The sequence below is a fragment of the Dasypus novemcinctus genome, chromosome 16 (assembly GCF_030445035.2).
Source record: "Dasypus novemcinctus isolate mDasNov1 chromosome 16, mDasNov1.1.hap2, whole genome shotgun sequence".
Classification (NCBI taxonomy): Eukaryota; Metazoa; Chordata; class Mammalia; order Cingulata; family Dasypodidae; genus Dasypus; species Dasypus novemcinctus.
Window position 1 is genome coordinate 62365967 of NC_080688.1, and position 18885 is coordinate 62384851.

At 39.9% G+C, this 18885-nt stretch overlaps 1 protein-coding gene across 5 annotated transcripts in view; it reads left to right on the forward strand.

The window, feature by feature from the left end:
- ARK2N (arkadia (RNF111) N-terminal like PKA signaling regulator 2N) overlaps positions 1-18885 on the forward strand; it is a 109372-nt gene that overhangs the window by 40820 nt on the left and 49667 nt on the right. For 2 of the 5 annotated variants that reach the window (XM_058277618.1, XM_058277617.2), the window contains exon 2: positions 17606-17671. The exons of the other annotated variants lie outside the window; for them this stretch is intronic. The gene's annotated coding sequence lies outside the window, so the exon portion shown is untranslated. The remainder of the gene's footprint in view (positions 1-17605; positions 17672-18885) is intronic. 5 annotated transcript variants of the gene reach the window in all.

The window sequence follows — 18885 nt, forward strand, 5'->3', positions numbered from 1 at the left end:
CTAGCATGATAATTGGCTTCTCTCAGAACTAGCAGTCAGAGAAAGAGGGAGTTCAAACATACGTGCTTGCATGTCAGTGAGCCAGGTGCTATCTTCTTTATGACCTTGCCTTGGAAATCATAAAGTTTCACTTTTGCCCTGTTTTGTTCATTAGAAGCATGTCTCTAAGTCCATCCGACAATGGATGAGAAATAGGCTCTTCCATTTGAAGGCAGGAGTGTTGAAGACTTTGTGGACAGCTTTTAAAACAACAAGTGTCTGTTTTCTGGTCATGAATTATTTACATTCCTCCCATGTGCAGGATATCCTTATCCTTCCAATAGCCCCCAAATGTCTCATCCCTTTACATAATCTACTAAGAGTCCAGAATCTCATTATTTATTGTGAATCATCCCAGTATGGATAGAACTTCTCAGGTATGGTTTCTTGAATACATCTCCTGTGTATTCAGATACTTTTTTTTTTTTTTTAAGATTTATTTTATTTATTTCTCTCCCCTTCCCTCCCTCCCGTTGTCTGCTCTATGTCCATTTGCTGTGTGTTCTTCTGTGTCTTTTTGCATTATCAGGCGGCACTGAGAAACTGCATCTCTTTTTTTGTTGCATCATCTTGCTAAGTCAGCTCTGTGTGTGCGGCGCCACTCCTGGGCAGGCTGCGCTTTTTTCACATGGGGCGGCTCTCCTTGTTGGGTGCGCTCCTTGCACATGGGGCACCCCCACGCAGGGGTGCTCCGGTGTGGCACGGGACTCCTTGTGTGCAGCAACACTGAGCGTGGACCAGCTTAACCACATGGGTCAGGAGGCCCTGGGGATCGAACCCTGGACTCTCCATATGGTAGGCAGACATTCTGTAAGTTGAGCCATGTCTGCTTCCCTGAATTCAATTACTTTTGATAATGAAGACCCGTGAACTAAACAATCAACTTCTCTGCTCCCCTACATATCCAGTAGTTAATGATGAGATAGTCACAGGATAACATTTGAAAACCTTCCTTTTCCATAAAGGATTAAATAGGAAGTACACAGGAGTCACTGGTCCATAGTATTTCTTAAATCCAGCTGGACATATATATTGGTAATTCCTTGATTAGGACTTAGAAGTTAGCTGTGATTCTCCTTGGCACACTCTCAATTCTTCTACATTATTTTCATCACATAATTTTGTATTCCATTCTGGGTGTTTTTCTGAATTTATGCTCCAGATTGATACTCTTTTCTAGATTGGCTAATCTGCTATTTAACCTGCCCATTATTTTTCCTGTTTTCATTTTTGAAAATTCTGTTTCAGTCTTTTTAAAAAAATCTGTGTTTTTCTGATGTCATGTGTATGCAAATTTTTTTTTTTTTTTTAGTTATGGGTTTCCAGAAAAACCCTACATAAAAGTGTGTGCAACTTTAAATGGTTAATTATTACATTGATTCAAAATAAGAGGGAGAAGCAGATGTGGCTCAAGCAATTGGGCTCCCGTCTACCATATGGGAGATCCCAGGTTCGGTTCCTGGGGCCTTCTTGTGAAGGTGAACTGGCTCTTGCGGAGAGCTGATGCAGCAAAAAAGAGACACAGGGAAAGACAACGAGAGACACAACAAATCCGGGAGCTGAGGTGGCTCAAGTGATTGAGTGCCTCTCTCCCACGTTGGAAGGTCTCAGGATTGGTTCCCGGTACCTCCTAAAGAGAAGACTTCTGGGAAGAGAAGACAAGCAGATACAGAAGAATGCACAGCGAATGGACAGAGAGAGCAGATAGTTAGTGAGCGCAAGCGGTGGGGTCGTGGGGGGTCTGGGATAAATAAAATCTTTACAAAATAAAATGAATATGACTCAAGTGATTGAGCTCCCACCTACTACATGGGGGCAGGGAGGGGGGAGGTCCCTGGTTCGGTTCCCAGTGCCTCCTAAAGAAGACAGAGAGCTGGTGCACTGGGCAGGCATGGCAAGCTGACACAACAAGATGATGCAACACGAGATAGAAGAAGAAAAACATAATGAGAGATGCAAGAAAGCAGGGAACAGAGGTGGCTCAGGCACCTCCCTCCCACATTGGAGATCTGGGCTTTGGTTCCTGGTGCCTCCTAAAGAAACAAGACTAACAGATACAGCAAATGCAAACAATGAGGGGTGGAGAGAAATAAATAAAAGTTAAAAAAATTAAAAAGAATTGTGAAATAGTGAAAATTTCTCCCATCTTCATCCCCATATATACATATTCTTCCTTCTCATACTCCACAAGTAACAACTGTTAATTTCCTATCTTCTTCTAGAATTTTCTAAATGCAAACATAAAAGTAAATTTCTCCAAGATCTAGTTGTTATCTTTGAGCAGCATGCAAACTAGATGCTCAAAAGTGCCTGGCTAGCATCCCTGTACCAACTTTTTTTAGTGGTTATCTTGCATTGACCCAGGCACTTTAGTTAATGGGGATATAAGGTATTATCAAATAACTGTAAAATAAGGTATTGTTTTAGTATCATTTAGAGGGAGTGTAGAGAAGGAAGAGATACCTGGGTGGAGTGGTTTTTTGGATCCTTTCTACCTTTTGACTGTGTGAATAATGGAGATTCTGAAATAGAAATAGCTAGATCAGGGTTGTATTACAGCATATACTAAATGTCATAGACTTAGAAGGGATACTATTTTACTTGCCCAAGAATAGCTAAAATAAAGAATTAAAACATGCAGATGGAAAAGTAACTAACAATAGTGGTGTTGGTAAAGATGTGGAATAACAAACTTTCAGACACTGTTGGTGGGAAGATAAATTGTGACACCAATTTAGAAAACTTCCTACTAAAGCTGGACATAAGCATATTCTATGATCTAAAAATGTAGGAGTTATATAACTCAGGTATATTATACAGAAATATGTATAGATGTGCACAAAAAAGTTATGTACAAGATTTTTCATGGAAGCATTAGTTGTGCTGTCCCAAACTGAAAACAAACTAAATGTCTATCAACCGTAGAATGGATTGGTAAATTGTGGTACAGTCATTAAGTGGAACACTCTAGCAGTAAAAATGAAGTTTTACTTTATGTAACAGCATGGCTGAATCTCAGAGACATAATGTTAACTAAAGAAGCTTGACACATAGGATTATATTACATGATTCCATTATGTGAAAGCCAAAAACAGACAAAACTGATCTGTGGTGATAAAAAGTCAGAATAGTGGTTACTGCTTTCTATTAGTTTTGATTTATAGAGCAGGGAGCTCAGTCTCCTAGTTTTTTTTTAGTGGTCTGACACCTATCTAATATTTTAAAAAATCTGTGTGTACTGATTTCTTATAGGGGAGGGAAGTGTGTAGAAGAATTTAAACACTGAAAATAAGAGTATTCTCACATGAAAAGTTGATCTCTTAGTGTGTTTCCTGTAAACTGTTTTTATGTGTTTCTTGGGTCACATAGAATTTTTAGCATCAATTTTAAGTAAAACAAAGAACTGCTGTAGCCTAAATCTTTTAAAAAGTGTGCCATAAATTCTATTCATTCTACTATTCTCCGAAGGGAGATTGGGTTAAGTCCTATCACTTGGTATTTGAAGCTAGATTGGAAAAAACAGTAGAAGGTGTCCTGTTTTGACCAATTCTGCTTTGCAAGAAAATAGACAAAGGGTTTTCTTTTCTCTTTTCTTAATTAAATTTCTTTGACAGGGAAATATTCCAGCCTTTTGATAAATAAAAGCATTCTTGTTTTGTCCGTTAAATGATGACCCTCTTTAAAAGTGCTTTTTCATTTAAATAGAAAGCTATGTTTACTTTATTGTTTCATGCCAGAGAACACAGTTGGAATTCATGACTTATCTCAAACTATAGCTGTGTATATGGAGAAGCAGGGTGTGCTAACAGGTTCATATAGATCATACTTGAGACATTAGCTGCTTGTATTTCTTACAGTTCTAGTGTGGTAGTATTAAGTAAATAGATGCAGGAGTGGTATCAATTAGTGTCATTTCATTTGCTGTGCTTGTGTCGACTTGTTTCAATGGAAAAGTGCCTGAGACAACAGAATAAACTTATAATAGCACATGACTTCAGTTTGCCTTTGTCATAATCAGGAAGGACAATACAGGTGGTTTTTTTGGTTGTTTGTTTGTATGAGGTACTGGGGATTGAACCCAGGACCTTGTATGTGAGAAGCTGGTACTTAACCACTGAACCACATTGGCTCACCTGTGTTGGTTTTTAAAAATTTCTTTTGCTTGTTTTTGTTGTTTTAGGAAGCACAGGGAAGGGAAGTATGCTCTCAACTGCTTGAGCCACATCTGCTCCCAACAATACAGTTTTAGGTCATTCATTTTAACAAATGTCATATAATTATAGTGGTGTTTCAAGGATGGTTTATCATAGTTGTTGCTAGTTAGGGGTGAAATAAAAACTTTAAAAGGCAAGCCTTTCTTATGTTGAAAGCTTAATGTTGTATACATTGCTGTGTGTTTCTTTGGTAGTGGTTTGACTTAGGTCAGACCCCATTAAATTTGGTCCTTTCTCACAATTCTAAGTCTACAGGTAGTTTTTTTTAAACCTCTAAGAGCACTGTGAGAAGGAAGGTTTGGGGAAGAAGAGCCTTGAGTTGTAAGTGTTCTTTTTATGTAATGGTTACCACTCCTTTATTACATACAATTTTTTGCAACGATTTTCTCCCAGTCTGTGACTTTTGTTTTCATTTTCTTTTTTTTTTTTTTTTTAAAGATTTATTTATTTTTATTTATTTAATTCCCCTCCCCTCCCCCGGTTGTCTGTTTTCTGTGTCTTTTTGCTGCGTCTTGTTTCTTGTTTCTTTGTCCGCTTCTGTTGTCGTCAGCGGCACTGGAAGTGTGGGCGGCACCATTCCTCGGCAGGCTGCTCCCTCCTTCGCCCTGGGCGGCTCTCCTTAGGGGTGCACTCCTTGCGCGTGGGGCTCCCCTACGCGGGGGACACCCTGCATGGCGCAGCACTCCTTGCGCGCATCAGCACTGCGCATGGGCCAGCTCCACACGGGCCAAGGAGGCCCGGGGCTTGAACCGCGGGCCTCCCATGTGGTAGACGGACGCCCTAACCACTGGGCCAAAGTCCGTTTCCCTGTTTTCATTTTCTTAATGCTGTTCTTTTTGAAATGCAAAAGTTATTTTTTTTTCCTTTTTCAAAAGTATTTTGGCTATTCTAGATCCTTTGTATTTCCATGCACATTTTAGGACCAGCTTGTCAGTTTCTTAAAAAAGAAAACCTGCTCTAATATAGATGTGAGTTGTCCAGAATCTAGAAACCAGTTTGGGGAGAATTGCCATCCTAACAATATTATGTCCTTCAACCCATGAGCATAGAATGTCTCTCCATTTATTGAGATCTTCTTCAGTTTCCCACAACAGTTGTTTGTAATTTTCATTGTACAAGTCTTCTTATGTTCCGATTCCTTTTATTCCTAGTTGTTGTTGTTGTTGTTGTTGTTTTTTGAGAGTTTTTTTTAGCATGAACAGGTGTTGGATTTTATATTCTCTCTGCATCTATTTAGAATATCATGTGGTATTTGTCTTTTAGTCTATTGATAAATGGGGTCATTTTCTTGAATTCATTCCTTAGTATTGTTGCCACTGGTTAAAATGGTAGTGTTTTAATTTCCTGTTCATATTGTTAATTGGAAGTTTCTAGTAATACCATTTATTTTTGGCTGGCAATTTTTTTTCTTTTAGAACTTTTTAAGTAGATCAGATCACTGTGTTCTTTCCTCCATGGTTTCTGATGAGAGATTGGCACTTAGTGTTATTGAGCTTCCCTTGTTTATGATGCATTGATTTTTTCTTGGTGCTTTCAGAATCTTCTCTTTATCTCTGGCATTTGACATTCTGACCTACTAGAGTAGGTCTATTCTGATTTATTCTGTTTGGGATGTGTTGTTCTTGGATGTTGATATTTGTCTTTCAATAAGCGTTGGGAAGTTTTTGGTCATTATTTCCTCAAATATTTTTTCTGCCCCTTTTCCATTCTCTTCTCCTTCTGGGACAGCTGCAACGCATATGTTTGTGCGTTTCACGTTGCCATTTAATTCCCTGAGACCCTTGTTCCATTTTTTCCATTCTTTTTTCATTCTATTCTCTTGTCTTTTCAAGTTCAGATTCTCTGTCCTCCAACTCACTTATTCTGTCTTCAGCCATTTCAAATTTGCTATTATATGCCTCTAATGTTTTTTTTTTTTTTTTTAAAAGATTTATTATTTATTTCTCCCTACCCCCTTGTTTTCACTTACTCAGTCTGTATACCTTCCTTGTTTCTTTAGCAGGCACCGGGAGCTGAACCTGGGACCTATGATACAGGAAGAGATACCACTGCTCCCTGCTTTTCTTCTTCCTCCCCACATCTCTCATTGCATCACCTTGTTGCGTCAGCTCGCCATATCTGCCTGACGCATCAGCTTACTGTCTTCTACAGGAGGCACTGGGAATCTCTGCTTCCTGCCCTGTTGTGTCTCCAATTATGTTCTTTTCTTCTTGTGTTTCTACTTATGTCAGCTTGCCATGCCTGCCCTTCATGCCAGCTGGCTGTTTTCTTTTTTTTTTCTTCTTCTTTATTTTCTTTTAAATGATACAGTCAAAAAATATGAGGTCCCCATATACCCCTCCCCCCCACTCCACTCCTCCTCCCACATCAAAAACCTCAACCTCTTCCATCATCGTGCCACATTCACTGCACCTGGTGAATATATTTTGGAGCACTGCTGCACCACATGGACAGTGGTATACATTGTAGTCTACACTCTCCCCCATTCCACCCAGTGGGCCATGGCAGGACACACAATGTCCAGCATCTGTCCCTTCGCTGTCTTCTTTAGGAGGCACCAGTATCTGAAGCATCGACCTCCCATGTGGGAGCTGAGTTGCCTGAGCCACATCTGCTTCCCACCTCTAATGTATTTTTAATCTCATCCGTCGTGTCTTTCATTCCCATAAGCTTTGTTGCTTTCTTTGCAGCCTTTCAAATTGTTGTTTATGCTCACCCAGTGTCTTCTTACTATCCTTTATCTTTTTTAGGAGATTTTTGTGAGTATCTTTGATTAGTTGTCTTAAGTTCTACGTCTTGCCAGGGTTTTTTATTTGAGGCTTTGACTGGGCCATATCTTCCTTTTTCTTAGTATGGTTTATAATTCTTTGCTTTTGTCTAGGCATCTGATTATGTTGGTGAATTTCCTCTGATGGTTGATTCCTCTCTCTTGCGTAGTGGTTTTGTTTCACAGCTCTGGAATTCATGTTTCGTTATCAGTAAAATTACCAGTATTCTCAATCAGCCTCTTCTCTGAACTTTACCTTCTTACACTAATGGAGATCTTCCTCTTTCCTGAGGACATTACTTCATCTTTCAAGTGTTGGCTGTTTTTTTCACCCACAGAACTCATCCTCTGCTCCAGAGGAAGGGGCAATAAGTAGCTTCCCCATTCCTTGTTGCTGCTTTTCAGATAATTTTTCTTGTCTTTAAAAACAACCCAGTTTTGAATCTTATGACATCAGATTATATATGTTACCCCCATATTACTTTATATATTGCCAGAATTTTTGTTCGTGGGCATACTATCATTTTATTCATTATTACTCTTGTCTTAATTCTTGGTGGTTTCAATATACATTTAGAGGATCCTTTCAACACTAGCCCTTTAGTTCTTTCTTTTTTTTAAAAGATTTATTTATTTTTATTTATTCCCCCCTGTTCATTGTTTGCACTTGCTGTCTGCTTGTCTTTGTTTTTTTAGGAGGCACCAGGAACTGAACTTGGGGCCTCCCATGTGGGAGGGAGACGCATAATTGCTTGAGCCACCTCCGCTCCGTGTTTGTTGTGTCTCTTATTGTATTTCCTTGCTCTGTCTCTTGGTTGTGTTATCTCACTGTGTCATCTCACCGTGCCAGCCTGTTGCATCAGCTTGCTGTCTTACTCATCTTTTTTAGGAGGCACTGGGAACCGAATCTGGGACCTCCCTTATCGTAGTTGGGATCCCAGCTGCTTGAGCCACATCTACTCCCCCCTCTCAGTCCTTTGAATTCCTTTCCCATAATGATTTTGTCCTCTATCCTACCTCAGCCACTTAACTTTATGGTCAAACTAATTAGTATTTCTCAAACTCTCTGTTGTGAAGGACCAGTAATTTAAAAATTTTCATTCTCTCCTCAATTGATTCTTTTATAAATTCAAGTAAAAATCAGTTACTAGAAAATTGAAATGCTGTTTGAATGTCACAACAGTGTCCAAATTGCTGTAAGTTTCTTATCACTTGCAATTTCTTCACTTCTCTCACACATGTACAGCCATTCATAGAAAACATTTTTGACTGGTACTGTTCTTGTCATTTACCAATAACAGCAGCTCTTTCATAAAATCAATTTCATTCATAGCAACTCTTTGACTTACCACTTTCTGTCTTTGTAATGCAACTTTCCATAATACCTTGACTCAAACATTCTGTCACTGCACTGGGATGTCCATTCCATTGGTCCTACCACATTTTCACTACTCTACACCCTCTTGATGTGATAATTAAAATCATTTCCTTGCTCTTACTCTTTTCATTCTTGCTTTGTTCTATTAATACTTGTTTGACAAATCTACAGTTGTGGCTAAATCCAACTTGTCCCTCCTCTGCACTTGCTGCTGAATTTGAAGGTAGAAAAACACATCCATGTGTACTAGTCTCTCTTTTAAGTTCATGGCTACAACCCTTAAGGGGGTCTTTATTATTGTCTGAAAATCATATTATACTGTGCTTACATAGTTTCTTCACTTTCACTTTCCTACAACTGTTTCACACCTAGTCCTTTCATCAACCCCAACACCACTTTCATCATCCTTACTTATCAGATAAATCCACATTTTCCCCCTGACCAAAACCAATATATGCAATAAATTTGGTTGTTTGAGATGATGACATGTCCCTGTGTTTTAGGCATTTCATTTTTATTCCACTGAAGGGAGTTGTTTTGGAGCTTGTATCTCTGCTCCCGGTGTGTGACTTTTTTTTGGCTTCAGTTTATTAATTATAACAAGATTCCAATTCACGGGGTGTACCTCATAGAATTCTTTGACTGAATTTAGTCTAAAAAGTAGTCTGGAGTCATGACCCAAAAAAGAATAACTTCCTTTCCCAGACAACTTTGATGTCAGTGGATTTTTGAATAGAAATTATAGCAGGACCTCATTTTACATGACCAATATGTTCTAAGATCCTTCGTATAAGTAGAAAATGGCACATAGCAAACCCCATTATTGAATAAGTATTTTTATACAAACATACCTATCACACATTTTTTATAAGTAAGGTAAATAAACACTCTAGTAACAATAAGTAAACTAATCTTAAAAATAATTTTAAAAAATTTTAATTCTCTCTCTACCTTTATTTTCTTTCATTTGCCAGTTGAGTATACCTGAATTCCCGTGTGTTGAGTTTTTGTAAAACGAGGTTCTCCTGTACTTGCACTGAATAAAAAGTCTTTCACTCTTGTTCCCTTATTCACCCTTGTTCCTTCCCAAGGCATTGCCATTTTTTAAATGTTTCCATCCAGAGATTCTGTGCATATTATTTTCCCCTTTATATAAATATGTATAATGTATCCTTTTTTGTTCTTCTAACAGGATGCATATGAAAGGCTTTCTCTTTCTTATGGCCACATAATTTTCCATTGTATGGAAATACTGTGATGAACTAACATGTCTATTTATAATTTTTTTGTTTGTTTTTTTATTTTAAATTTTTTCTTCTTTATTTTCTTTTAAATGTTACGTTTCTCTTTATAATTGACGCCAAATTTTTTGTGATTGATTTGAGCATATTTGTTTTTGACCCAATACTGATTGCTTATTTAAGCAATCTCAGTTAATATTTAAATTTAAAGAATGTGGAAGACAATTATTTGATTGATGTATCATATTGAAAGCCATTGATATTATCATGTTTTCAAACCAGGATAAACAGTCTAGATTCATTTGTGCTACACACACAACTTCCTTAAGAAACAAGATTTTTATGATCGTTTTAACAAATTTACGTTTCAGCCTAATGTTGTATTATGTACTTTGAAAAGATCCAGTGACTTCCACTTTCAAATATTAAGTTGGCATGTCCGAATGCCTGTGCTTAAGGATTGACATTAACTTCATTTGAACTTTAATTATCAGATACTTCAACTTTTAAGAAAAATCTTTATTTATAGTATATAACTTAATTCCTTTTAGAAGTTTCAACTTTCATTTTTATTTATTTAGAACCTTAGGTTTATTCCTCATTTCTGAGGGTATTTTATATAACTGCTTAAATACAGTTTGTTTTGTTTGTATTTTCAGCATGCTTAATTTATGACACTGAAAGTTTGTTGGTTTAGCTCTTACTCCCTCTGTTGGCTTTCAGAGGTGTTACATTCCTTTTGGAATGCCTCTTTTCATTGAACTAAAAGATGATGCAAATATGATTATGAAATAGGCTCCACATGGGATTGTTTTACAGTTAATAAATGTTTCCAGTGGCCATGAATGTTCCTATTTTCATAAATGTTTTAAGAAAATGTTATCAGAATGCCTCTTTTCATCAGCAGTTGAGAACAGGGCCATGTGAAACAAATCCAGGTACATAGTATAAAATGCTTATATTTGTATTAAACAAAAAGTAGGCTTGGCATGTTAGAGCAATAAGAGGATTTTTTGGGAGCACAGATATACCTCAGTGGTTGAGTACCTGCTTCCCACGTACAAGTCCTGGGTTCAGTCCCCAGTACCTCGAAAAAAAAAGGGGGGGGTATTTTTGAATGCCTTCTAGTTGTCTACCATAAATTGAACCATCACTAGTAGGCCATCTAGCTTAATGTTTTTGTCTGTCATGACCTATGGCACATCGTGATAGGTGCCTTCCATAACGTTACCTGTGTAGGGTGAGGCGTTTATTTTCCTTGCACGTTCAGCCACCAGTTAAGTTTGTACTTTATAGGTCACAGTTCTTGAGGTTAAAGATTATGCCCTATTTTTCTATTATAAAGTGGAGCTGTATCACATACTGGGGGTGAGGGAGTGAGGATGAGAGTTAATTAGGTTGTAAAGTCACCATATAAGGCTGACTTATGTGTAGGGTATTTTCTCTTAAATCCCTTAAGACATTTATAGAGTATACTAGGTTTTCTGGGTTCACAAAATAGTTGAGCTATATTTAGTGGCTATTGTTTATGAAACAAACATGTTTAAATAGATGCATATTTAGCATGTTGAGAAGTGTGTGGGAAACTTAGGAGTGAGGGAGCTGCAGATTCAGGACTCCCATCTCAGTGCCCCTCTGAAGAACTCCTGTTAAAGGGACTGGCAGACAGTTTTGCTGCATATAATTACTTAAAAAAAAACTTATTGAAGTATATCACACATACATAAACAATAAGTGGATAGTAATAGTTGTGAACTTACAAAACAAACATACATAACATCATACAAGGACATCATACCATCATACCTTACCCTACCAAAAATACCTTGCATTGTTGTGAAACATTTTTAACTAATGATTAAAGAGCATCCTTAGAATCTTACTCACAACCAAAGTATCTTACATTTGGTGTATTTTTCCCCCAACCCACCCTATTATTTCTATTATTATTATTATAACATTTATACATGATTATATGTAACAATAAGTGTATAGTGAAAGTTGTGAACTTACAAAGCAAACATGCATAACATCATATAGGGGTCCCATACCTCAACCCACTACTGACACTGTGCATTGTTTAAGGTATTTGTTACAAATGATGAAAGAATATTGTCAAAATCTTACTACTAACTGTAGTCCTTATCTTATATTTGGTGTTTTTCCCCCAAACCCACCCTATTATTATTTTTTAAATATATTTTTATGACAGAACTTGTACCTTACAAAACAATCATGCACATGTGCAGGATTCTGATAAAACACCCTCTAAATAATTGTTACAGATGAGATAATATCGTCAGACTATTACCAGGTCCATTGTGTATATTTGGCATACTTTTTCCATACTCTGCCATTATCAGCACAGTACTTCTTTGGCCTAGATGCATGAATATTACATTATTACTCTTAACCACAGTCCATAGGTCACTCCAGTTGTGTTTTTCCCATGCTTCTCCACATTCCCGCCACCCTGCAATAGTGATGTACATCTGCTCTAGCTCACAAAGGACATTCTTGCATCTGTACCATCAACCACAGTTCTTATCCACCTCTGGGTTTACTGTTATTCAGTCCCTAGATTATTCTCTAGCTTTCTGTCAGTTGGTATTTACATCCCTAGACTACCCTTTTTAGCCACATTCCGATTTATAAACCAGCTGTTACTCACTATAATGTTTCACCATCAACTCTATACATTTCACACTTTTACAAGAAAGTTAATCAAAACTTATATTAAACATCAGTAGTCCATCTCAGTCCTCTTATCTCCTTTAAGAATATACTACCTACCACCAGGTCTTGAAGATATTACCTATATTTTCTTCTAGAAGCTTTGTAGTTCTTTCTTTTATATTTAGGTTTTTGATCCATTTTGAGTTAGTTTTTGTATAAGGTATGAGATAGGGGTCCTCTTCTTTCCTTCTTTTGGCTACAGATACCTAATTCAACACTGTTTGTTGACTGAACAGTTCTGTCCGAGCTGGGTGCATTTGACAGGCTTATTAAATATCAATTGACTATAGATATGAGGGTCTGTTTCTTTTTTTTTTCCTAAGATTTATTTATTTATTTATTTATTTATTACTCTCCCCCCCCCCCCACCCCGGTTGTCTGTTCCCTGTGTCCATTTGCTGCGTCTCTGTCCGCTTCTGTTGTTGTAAGTGGCACGGGAATCTGTGTTTCTTTTTGTTGCGTCATCTTGTTGTGTCAGCTCTCTGTGTGTGCGACACCATTCTTGGGCAGGCTGCACTTTCTTTCGCGCTGGGCGGCTCTCCTTACAGGGCGCACTCCTTGCGCGTGGGGCTCCCTTTCACGGGGTGCAAACCTGCGTGGCATGGCACTCCTTGCACGCATCAGCACTGTGCATGGGTCAGCTCCACAAGGGTCTAGGAGGCCTGGGGCTTGAACCGTGGACCTCCCATGTGGTAGATGGACGTCCTAACCACTGGGCCAAGTCCGCCACCGAGGGTCTGTTTCTTAACCGTCAATTTGGTTCCATTTGTCTGTATGTCTGTCTTTTTTTTTTTTTTTTTAAAGATTTATTTATTTATTTAATTCCCATCCCCTCCCCCGGTTGTCTGCTCTCTGCGTCCATTCACTGCGTCTTGTTTCTTTGTCCGCTTCTGTTGTCGCCAGCGGCACGGTAAGTGTGGGTGGCACCATTCCTGGGCAGGCTGCACCCTTCTTTGCGCTGGGCGGCTCTCCCCACGGGTGCACTCCATGCACGCGGGGGACACCCCTGCATGGTGCGGCACTCCCCGCACACATCAGCAATGCGCATGGGCCAGCCCCACACGGGCCAAGGAGGCCCAGGGTTTGAACCACGGACCTCCCATGTGGTAGACGGACGCCCCAACCACTGGGCCAAGTCTGTTTCCCTGTCTGTATGTCTGTCTTTATGCAAGTACTGTGCTGTTTTTACCACTTGAGCAAGATAATATGATTTAAAGTTCGGAAGTGAGAGTCTTCCCAACTTCATTTTCCCTTTTTAAGATGTTCCTGGCTATTTGGGACCCCCATACCCTTCCAAAAAATTTGATAATCATGTTTTTCTATTTATTTCAAAAATGCTGGTGGAATTTTTATCGGGATTGCATTGAATCTGTATATCACGTTTGGGTAGAATTGACATCTTAATGATATTTAGTCTTCCAATCCGTGAGCATGGACAGTTCTTCCAATCATTTAGGTCTTTTTTTATTTCTTTTAATAATGAGTTGTAGTTTTCTGAATACAAGTGCTTCACGTTATTAGTTTATTCCTAAATATTTGATTCTTTTAGTTGCTATTGTAAATAGAATAATTTTTTCCTGACTTCCTCCTCAGATTGCACATTACTAGTGTCTTTTAAAATCTATTTCATCTAATATAAGTATAGGCACTCCAGCTTTTTTTTTTCTTTAGTAACTGAATGTGTGGAATATCTTTTTCAGCCTTTCACTTTCAATCTATTGGTATCCTTGGGTCTAAGATGAGTCCCTTGTAGACAAACAACTCATATTTTCTTATCCATTCTGCCAGTCTACATCTTGATTACAGAGTTTAATCTATTAACATTCAGTGTTATTACTGTAAAGGCGTTATTATTTCACCCATTTTGACCTTTGGGTTTTATTTTATTTTAACCATTATTTGGAGACTTTTAGCTACATTTACTGATACAATCTTCATTTCTAGACTCTTGAAGCCTCTCCTGTCTTTTCTTTTCAGACTCTAGCACACCTTTTCGTATTTCCTGCAAAGCTGGTCTTTTGGTTACAAACGCTCTACGTTTCTGTTTATCTGTGAATATTCTAAGCTCATCCTCATTTTTGAAAGACAGTCTTGCTGGATATAAGAATCTTGGCTGGACGTTTTTTTCTTGCAGGATCTTAAATATATCATACCACTGTCATCTTGTCTCCATGGTTTCTGATGAGAAGTTGGCATTTAATCTTTTGGGTATCCCTTACATGTTACGCATTGCCTTTCTCTTGCTGCCATCAGAATTCTCTTTGTCTTTGTCATTTGACATTCTGATTGGTATGTGTCTCAGAGTTGGTGTATTTGGATTTATTTGGGTGGGAGTATATTCTGCTTCTTGGGCATAGATATCTATGTCCTTCAATAGGGTTGGGAAATTTTCTACCATTATTTCTTCAAATATTCCTTCTGCCACTTTTCTCCTCCTTTGGGGACACCCATGACACACATGTTTCCATGTCTCTTGCTGTCGTTTAGTTCCCTGAGACCTTGTTCAATTCATTCCATTCTGTTCTTCATCAGTTCTTTTTTTTTTCCCCAAAGATTTATTTTTTATTTATTTCTCTCCCCTCCCCACCCCCCAAGTTGTCTGCTCTCTGTGTCCATTTGCTGTGTGTTCTTTTTGTGTCCGCTTGTATTCTTGTCAGTGGCATCAGAGCCTGTGTCTCTTTTCGTTGCATCATCTTGCTGCATGAGCTCTCCGTGTGTGTGTGGCACCATTCCTGGGCAGGCTGTACTTTTTTCGCACTGGGTGGCTCTCCTTATGGGGTGCACTCCTTGCGTGTGGGGCTCCTCTACGCGGGGGACAGCACTGCACGTGGGCCAGCTCATCACATGGGTCAGCAGGCCCTGGGTTTGAACTTTGGACCTCCCATGTGGTAGGCGGATGCCCTATCCATTGGGCCAAATCTGCTTCCCCATCAGTTCTTTCATATGTTCACTTTCAGAGGCCATTTCTTCAAGCTCACCAATCCTTTCTTCTGCCTCCTTAAATCTGCTATTATATGATTCCAGTGTATTTTTAATTCCATTTATTGTGCCTTTCATTCCTGTAAGAGCTCCTGTTTTCCTATGTATGCTTTCAAATTCTTCTTTGTCGTCTCCCAGTTTCTTAATATCCTTAATCTCTTTAGCCATTTCATTTAATTTATTAAGGAGATTTGTTTGAACATCTATGATTAGTTGTTTCAACTCCTTTATGTCATATGGAGTCTTACCTTGTTCCTTTAACTGGGCTGGATTGTAATTTTTTGTTGGCATGTTGGCATATGGCTTACTAGGTGTATTTATTCTGGGTGCAGTTTCTCTCTCCAGTTTAGGGCTTTCTTGCCCATTCTTCCTTGCTGGTTGTATAGGAGGAGCCAAGGATGTAGTTGGTGCTGTAAGCTCTGGAGGCTCAAGCTGCCTGCATTGCCCAACTTTCCTCTTTGCCAGAGATAGGATAGAGTCACAGCTGTGTGTAATAATCTAAGTCGTGCATGCCTAAAGTCTCGTTGCCTGGAGAGACTGATGAAGCTTCATGCCCCTTCCTCCCTTGCCTTGGGCAGAATGGAGCTGAGGTGTGGGCGGCAGCCCATGCCATGTGGGTCCAAAATGACCACAGTTACCCTGATAGACTTCTTATCATTCAGTCTGTGCTACCTGAATGTACCTGCTGTTACCCGGAGAGGCTGGTGCAGGACCTGCCAGCCTCCTTCCTGCTAGAGGCGGGGCTGAAGTGTAGGCTAGGGCTGCAGTCCAATCAGGGTGAAAGAGGTAGGTCTCTACTGTCACTGTGAGTTTTAATCAGCTCGGATTCCCCTCATGTCGGGAGTGAAGTCAAAATGGCAGCTACCAGCTTCTTTCCAGCTGGGACAGGTTCAAACTTTAGCTATTTTTAGGGTTATACTTCAGCCAGCTGTATTTCCTAATCAGTAGCTGAAGTCCGTGGCCAGCCGTCTCTCCCTCCCGTTTTTGGGAAATGGAACTTCCAGCTCCAACCATTGCTCCCGAGGCAGTTTGCAGTGCCAGAGTAGAATGATCACCAGCCTCCATGGTGTGGCATGTATTTTCCCAGAGAGGATGGTGCAAGTCCTGCCAGGCTCCTTCCTGCCAGCAGTGGTGCTGGGGCTTAGGCTCAAGCTGCAATCTGATCTGCATGGAATGAAGCCTATCCCTACCAGCACTGTGATTTTTCAGTCTGTCATGCTTCCTCTTATCTGAGGGCAGAGTTAAAATGGCAGCTACTGGCCACTTTCTGACTTGGACAGGTTCAAACTTCAGCTGTTCTTAGGGTTATACTTTAGCCAGCTGAGTTTACTAATCAGTAGCTGAAGTTGGTGCCCAGTCATCTTTCCTCCCCTGATTTTGGGAAGTGGAGTGTCCAATTCCAGCAGTGGAATAGCTCCCGAAGTGGCTTGTGCTGCCTGTGGAGGATGGGCACCAACCTCTGGGGTGTGGAGTGCTTTGCTTATGAATCTTCTCTGCAGATGGGCAGTCTCCTCCTTCCATTCTTTCAGGGATATTGCAGGATGCTCTTCTGGTTTCCTAGAGCCCCCAGGCAGATGTTTTAGGTAGCTTTGGGTGATTACTAATTGCCCTGGAGCAGAAACTGATTGTAGCACCTCCTTACTCTGCCACCATCTTCCATATAATTACTTTTTGCCAAATGCATGTAGTTGATGTTTTTTTTTTTTTAATTTTTTCGTCTTTATTTGATTTTTTAATGTTACATTAAAAAAATATGAGGTCCCCATATACCCCCCACCCCTCTCACCCCTCTCCTCCCCCCATAACAGCAACCTCCTCCATCATCATGAGACATTCATTGCATTTGGTGAATACATCTCTGAGCACCACTGCATCTCATGGTTAATGGTCCACACCATAGCCCACACTCTCCCACAGTCCACCCAGTGGGCCATGGGAGGACATACAATGTCCGGTGACTGTCCCTGCAGCACCACCCAGGACAACTCCAACCCCCGAAAATGCCCCCACATCACATCTCTTCCTCCCACTCCCTACCCCCAGCAGCCACCATGACCACTTTCTCCACACCAATGCCACATTTTCTTCGATTACCAATCACAGTAGTTCATGAATAGAGTATCAGTAAGTCCACTCTAATCCATACTCTTTTCCTGTATGGAACCTTAGATTGGTTGTGTCCACTCCACATCTATATCAAGAGGGGGCTTAGATTCCACATGGATGCTGAATGCAATTCTCCTGCTTTCAGTTGTAGGCACTCTTGGCTCCCTGGTGTGATGGTTGACCTTCTTCACCTCCATGTTAGCTGAGTGGGGTAAGTCCCATAAACCAGAGTGTAGGAATTGCAAGTCTGTTGAGGCTCAGGGCCTGGCTATCACATGGTCAGTCCAGTGATTCAGGTCCCCTGGGTATACATTAAACCCCAGCACCAACTATAGTTCCGGTAAAAGTAACCGGAGAGGCTTGTGGACAAAGATCACATCTGAGTCCAGTTCCATCACACAGAAACACAAACTCCAAAGTAGGGCCAACTGAGATGGCACTGAACTCCATCTACCATGACCATAGAACCTATGGGTCTCTGTAGCCCTCAGAAAAACCAGTACCTGGGGTTATATCTACTTTATCTGTCTCCTGGACTCTGCTGAGGTGTGCATAACGGCAACCCCTCTGATAACGTCCTGGCTCTTTTTGGAGACTCATAGCCATATAAACTCATTTATCCTTTCCATTTCCCCCTTTTGTTCAGGTCAAAAAGCATTTTTAACTCCTGGTATTATATGTAGACTGAGATATTCTGCTGGTCCGAGTTGACCCTTTTATTCAAGGTCATTTTTTAGTTACATCATCAGCTGATACTTGGTAGTAATCCCTTGGCGCCAGGGAGGCTCATCCCCGGGAGTCATGTCCCACGCTGGGGGGAAGGCAATACATTTACATGCTGAGTTCAGCTTCGAGACTGGCCACATTTGAGCAACATGGAGGCTCTCAGGAGGTAACTCCTAGGCACCCTGGAGTTCTAGGCCTTGTTCTTATTTCAGGTGCACAGGCTTACAAGCATAGTCATTATTATCAAGGTTTCATTGTTGGACCTAACTTCTCTTTTGGTCTTTGCCATTGCACTTGGGGGATTGTTGCTGTTCCTTTAGGGACTGTGATAGAGCTTCCCTGGCTAGGAACTCAGCACCCCCTCAGTTGTTGTTTTTAATTGTAACCACTATGAAAATATCCAAACCTTTTTATGTACCCTGGATATATGCTCTGGAGAACTCCCTGCCAACCATGTGTCCCCTTTCAATAACATCCTACACCAGTATTCCTCCCCTGCCTTTGTTAAACCTCTCTGTGATCCAAAACTTCTTGAAAAATAAGGCCCAATATATTGCCAGTTTCCATTAATAGTAAAATGGAATATAGTGATGTGTTTAAAGGTTAGATATAGAATACATATTAATTTAGAAAAATGATGTTTGCCTTCCATCACTGCCGTAAGTGTTGCCCTGTATGCAAATTGGCAAGGCAACGTCT